This window comes from Camelus dromedarius, chromosome Y (genome assembly GCF_036321535.1).
Source record: "Camelus dromedarius isolate mCamDro1 chromosome Y, mCamDro1.pat, whole genome shotgun sequence".
Classification (NCBI taxonomy): domain Eukaryota; kingdom Metazoa; phylum Chordata; class Mammalia; order Artiodactyla; family Camelidae; genus Camelus; species Camelus dromedarius.
The window spans coordinates 9,886,028-9,892,027 of NC_087473.1; positions in this window are offsets into that span (position 1 = coordinate 9,886,028).

Genomic DNA, 6,000 nt, shown 5'->3' on the forward strand with positions numbered 1-6,000 from the left:
TTCTTCATTGGTTGGCAAAATAGAGTGTTCTTATTTCTTTCAGCATTTTGATGATAGAGTGCCAATTCCTTCTGACCTGCAAAGTTTGTTAGACATTCTGTTGACAGTTATGGGATTCCATTGTATAAAGCATGTTGTCTTTTCCTTGGTGCTTTTAATATCCTCTTCTTGTCTTTAACTTTTAACATTTTATTATTTTTATTAAATAATTTTTTCAAAAATTACCTTTCTCCACTTTATTTATTTAGAGGCGACAGGAGATAATTAGGTTTGTTTGTGTAAGTATGCTTGTATGTATTTTTAATGAAGGTCCCAGTGATTGAGCCCAGGACCTCTTGCATAATAAGCATGCAATCTCCTACTAAGCTATGCCCTCCCCACAGCTTTTGACATTTTAATACCAATGTGTCTTAGTATTGGTCTCTGTGGGCTTCCTTTATTTGACACTCTCTCTGGATCTTAATGTTTCTTTCCCCTGGCTAGAAAGTTTTTCAGCCAGTATTTCTTTAAACAATTTTTGAGAGTAAGATCAGCAATGTGGCAGGGTGAAAAGCTACTTTTCATAGTAACTTTAAATGTACTACCAGCTAAACATCAATGACTAAACAAATGTCGCTCAATCTAATGGAATAGGATACTCAAGAATTTGCACATCTATATATCTGAAGATAGATGGACTGATATATATAGAAGTGGTGGTATGAGGGAACAAAAGTCAGTGCTTTCAGTCTTAGCACTCTGATCATGGCTGCAGCAGTCCATGGCCACAGTACCTGGGCAGAAGCAGGAGTGAGATCTGAGACCCTGTCCAGCTTCTGAGACAGCCACATTCCCTGAACCTGACTCCAACCTGCAGTGGCAGAGCCCACAGACCCTACAATACTAGACATGGAAGAGATGGGTGTGCAACCCTTGCTCCCTGGCCACCATCCTCCTCCCACCATGGTGGTACAGTCTACAACTCAAGATTGCAGACACTAGGGAAAATCCCAGTAACCTGGTAAGAACAGCGTCTCTGGCAGATCCAAAGGAGCAAATGCTCTAGAAGTATGGAAGCAACAATAAAGAAATGGAAACACAGCAGTTAAAGAGACAGTGGAGCCTGGAAAGTGACAACTCTTAAATGGAACTAGAGGCAACTGAGACAAGCACACTAAAAGCTGTTATTGCATGACCTCCCAGAAAAGAACAGAACCGTAACTTCTGATCTGTCATTTAAGTTCAAATACTCCAGCAGAAAAACATTTCATCACACACTGTGAAGCAACACAGTAACACATCACAAAAATAACAGTTCTCTAGCAAACAAACTTAAAATCACAGAAAATTGTGAACTAACTGATATAGAATTCAAAACACTTTCAAACAGGAGCTCAAGGCACTACAAGAAAAGTCATAAAGGCAGTTCAGGAGGTTCAGAAATAAAATTAATAAATAGGAGAAATACTTTACAACCAAGATTGACAGTATAAAAAAAAATTTGGGGGGGAGCTGAAGAACTTGACAGAGAAAATGATGACTTAATTAGAAAGCATTAGAAATAGAGCAGATCGTGGAAAAGAAAACAGGTAATTGTAACTCTAGAAACCTAGAAATGATTTAAGTAAAAGATGAAAAACAAGTAACATTTTTAAAATGAGAAATTCTACAAGGCTCTCTGTTTTTTAGGAAAGGCAGCATGAAGGTAATTAAAAATACCACATAAGAATACATTTTCCAAAGAAGTTATCCTTCATACAATTCAGTCATGAATGGGAAATACTTGCTGAAACAAAAATAAAGGAGTACATCAAAACTAGATGTGCCTTGAAGGAGGTGTTGAAAGATGTTTTTCTACAAGAACAAAATGATAAAAATTCACAAAATTTAAGCATGGAGATAGACAGAACTGGAAATTTGAAATTCTTTATCAGAGTAGGTTTTTAAGCATTTTCATTATAGCATAACAATTAAAGGGAAGAAAAAAGGAGAAAAATAATTATAGAAGTTTCAGTTTGGTAACAAACTATTTACAAAAAAGGGATAATTTTGAGCAACAACAACAAAAAAATAAAAGGACAAATGAATAAAGAAAAAAAAATACCCCACAAAAGGACACAGCCCACACAGGCAAAAGAAGGTAACAGGCTATCAACAGAACAGTCGAGCGCTGCGTTATGAAATCTTTCATAGAAAGATTCAGGGTAACCAAAAAGCATAAACATAGAGCAGAGACAAAAAAATTAAAAAAGGAAATTGAGAAAACACATCATAGGAAACCACCAAGCCAAAAATGGCAAAGAAAAAAAAAAACAAAGAAAAATAAATAATGAAGCTATAGAGGAATCAGAAAACAAAAGAAAAAAAATGGCATACTCATTCCTCATCTGTAAAACAATCACATTAATTGTAAATGTACTGAATTTACCAATCAAAAGACACAGAAGCTGGATGAATTAAAAGGAACAGCAAGTTATATCCTGCCTCCAGGAGACACTCCTCTGCTCCACACACCAATACAAAGGCACAAAGTGAAATGGTGAAGATGGTACTCCAAGCAAATAGCAGCCAAAAGAAAGGAGATGTAGTCATACTTGTAACAGAAAAAACAGACATCAAGCCAAAAAAGGTAGTAAGAGACAAAAATCAAGCAGTATAAAATGATCAAAAGAAAAACTTGATAATGAGGACAAAAAGATGACTTATATGCACCTAACAAAAGACAGCAGTACAATATAACAGTTATTAACAGAATTGAAAGGAGAAATTGACAGCAAAACAGTAAGAGTAGGGGACTTCAATCATCTTTTCTGATGAAATGATATGAATCTAAATATTAATTGTATTTTCTGACCTAATGATAAAACTAAAAATCAACTACAAGAAGAAACCTGGAAAAATCACAAATATGTGGAGACAGAACAATATGCTACTGAACAATTAGTAAGTCAATATAGAAATCAAAGATGTCAAAAATAAACTGAAAATAAATGAAACAGAAAATATAGCACACCAAAATCTGCAGGATATAGTAAAAGTGATTAGAAGAGACTTTTATATAGAGAACTACCTCTAGAAACAAGACAAAACTCAAATAAAAAAGCAAATATACATTACACCTAAATAAAAGTAAAAAAGAAGACAAAAGCTCAAAGTTAGTATAAAAATGGAAATAATGTCAAAGCAGAAATTAACAAGATAGAGACAAAAAAGACAATAGAAGAAAAATCAACAAAGTAAGAGTTGCCTTTGGGATTTTTTAAAACTGACAAACCTTTGGCCAGGCTGACAAAAAAGAGGTTTCAAATAAATAAAATTAGAATAAAAGGAGATGTTACACTAATACTACAGAAATAAAAATACATATAACAGAATATTATGAACAACTTATATGCCAATAAATTGAAAGACATAAAAAGAAATGGACAAAATCTTAGAATCACACAATCTTCCAAGTGAATCATAAAGAAATAACCTGCAGTACAGAGATTAAAACAATAATTAAAAAGTTCCCCCAAAACAAAACTCTGTGTCTAGATAGCTTGATAGGTAAATTCTACCGAACATTCAAATAATCCATATTATCTAAATAAATCTACAGATTCAGTGCAATCCCTATTAAAATCCAGTGACAATTTCCATACAAACAGAACAAAATCTTTATACTGAACCAGAAAAGACCTGGAATAGCTAAAGTAATACTGTGGAAGAAAGAACAAAACTGGAAATACCACACTCCCTAATTTCAAACTCTATCACGAAGCAATATTAGTCAAAACATCAAGGTTTTGGCAGAAAAACAGATACATGGATCAATGAAACAGAAATTGAGAGCCAGAAAGAAACCCACATATATAGGGAGAATGAATTTATGAAGAAAGGAGCTGAAAACATAAAATGGAGGATAATAATAAATGGTGTTGTGAAAATGGGAAGTGCTACAGGAATACATAAGAAAAAAAAACAATAAAAATCTGAAATAACCTAATGTAGTTTCTAAAGGAATTTAAAAAAGAACAAAAAAAGCCCAAGGTACAGAAAGAAACAAATGATGATTAGAGCAGAAATAAGTAACTAGAGACCAAAAAAATAACAGAAAAAGTCAGTATAATGAGGAGTGGACTTCTTGAAAAAATAAAACTGATAAGCAGAGAGAGAAACAGTAGAGAGACAGAACTTAAATAAACAATATAAAATTCAACAGAACAGAAGTTACACTGATACCACAAAATACAAGAGACCTGAGAAGCCAAGATGACTAAGAAAAAAGACCCTGAGCACATCTCTTCGCTAGCACACCAGAATCACAACTGTCTGGAAACAACCATTGCTGAAAAAGACTAGGACCCACGAGAAAACATTTCCTGCAACTGAAGACATAAAGAAGTTCAAGGAGATAGGTATGATGGGTGAACTCATGATATAATCAAATCTGGTACCTTTCGGTAGGTGACCGACAAACCAGAGACTAATTATAATGTAGAGATTCTCCTACAGAAGTGAGAGTTCTGTGCCTCATGTTAGGTGCCCCAGCTTGCGGGATCATCACCAGGAAGTTAAGTCTCAGAGCATCTGGCTTTGAAAGCCATCGGATCTTAATTTCAGAAGCCCTACAGGACTAGGGGAGATAGAGACTTCACTATTAATGGGGGCACCCAAAATCTCATGACCACTGGGACCAAGGGAAAAGGCACTAGTATGGTAAAGGCCTGGGCCAGACCTACCTGCTGGTCTTGGAAAGTCTTCTAAAGATGTTAGGGTAGAGGACGTCTGTGGCTCACCCTAGAGACACAGACACTGGTGGCATCTTGGCTCATTAGTATCAGGACCTGGCCAAATCCAAGAGCCTATAGGCACCAGTGCTGGTACATTCAGGCTAAACATCTAGCTTGGTGAGAACACAGCCCCATCCATCAGAAGACAGTCTGCTGAAAAATATCCTGAGGCCACAGCTTCCTCCAGAAATGTTCCATGACATGGCCATACCAACAGTGGGTCATACCCAACTCTGCCTACCTGTTGGCAGACCCGGACCCTGCCCTTAAGGAAGCCTGCACTAGGCTCTACAACAGCCTCACCTACCAGAAGGCAGACACCCAGAAGCAATAAAATAATGATCCTGCAGCCTAGGGATCCACTCAAACCATAGCAATCTGACCACTGAAACCATCTGGACCATGGCCCTGTCCACTAGCATGCAAACACAATCCTCTGCAACATGTTGGAACTCATACCCAATTGTTCCAGAACAAGCCAACTCCTGGTCCCAACAATAATCTCAATGAGCTTCCTGGACCATGCAGCTAGACTTCAGAAACAGGCTCATCCTGCCAGTAGTGTGGTACTAACCATAGGGCCTGGCTCACTCACCAGGAGGTGGCAACAGACATGGAGTCTTCTGGGCTTTGACTCCATTAGTAAGCCTGCAAAAGCCCTGGGACTCCCTAGGGACTCCAAGGGTCCCATGACCAGCAATGCTAAACAGCAGCCAGCAGCATCTACACAAGGCAGGCTTGCTGACAACCAACAAGAACAGGGACCAATCAAGTCTACCACAACATCCACAAAGTCAGCCCACCACAACAGTGGAACCCAAGCAGCTTTCTCAGAAATAAATGAAATAGAGACCAAAACAAAACAACAAGACAAATGAAACTGAAAGCTGGCTCTTTGAAAAAGAAAAAATTGATATACCTTTAGCCAGACTCATCAAGAAAAAAAATAAAGAGAGCCAAAAATCAATAAAATCAGAAATGAAAAAAAGAGAAGTTACAAGCAACACTAACCAAACATAAGTGATCCTAAGAAACTACTCTCAACAACTACACCCAATACAATGGATAACCCTAGAAGAAATGGTTGAATTTTTAGAATTCAATCTCCCAAAAGTGAATTAGGAAGATAAAGAAAGTAGGACGAAACTAATCATCAGAAATGAAATTGAATCAATAATTACAAAATTCCCCACAAAGCAAATTCCAGCATGAGATGGCTTCAGAGGAGAATTCTATCAAACATTTG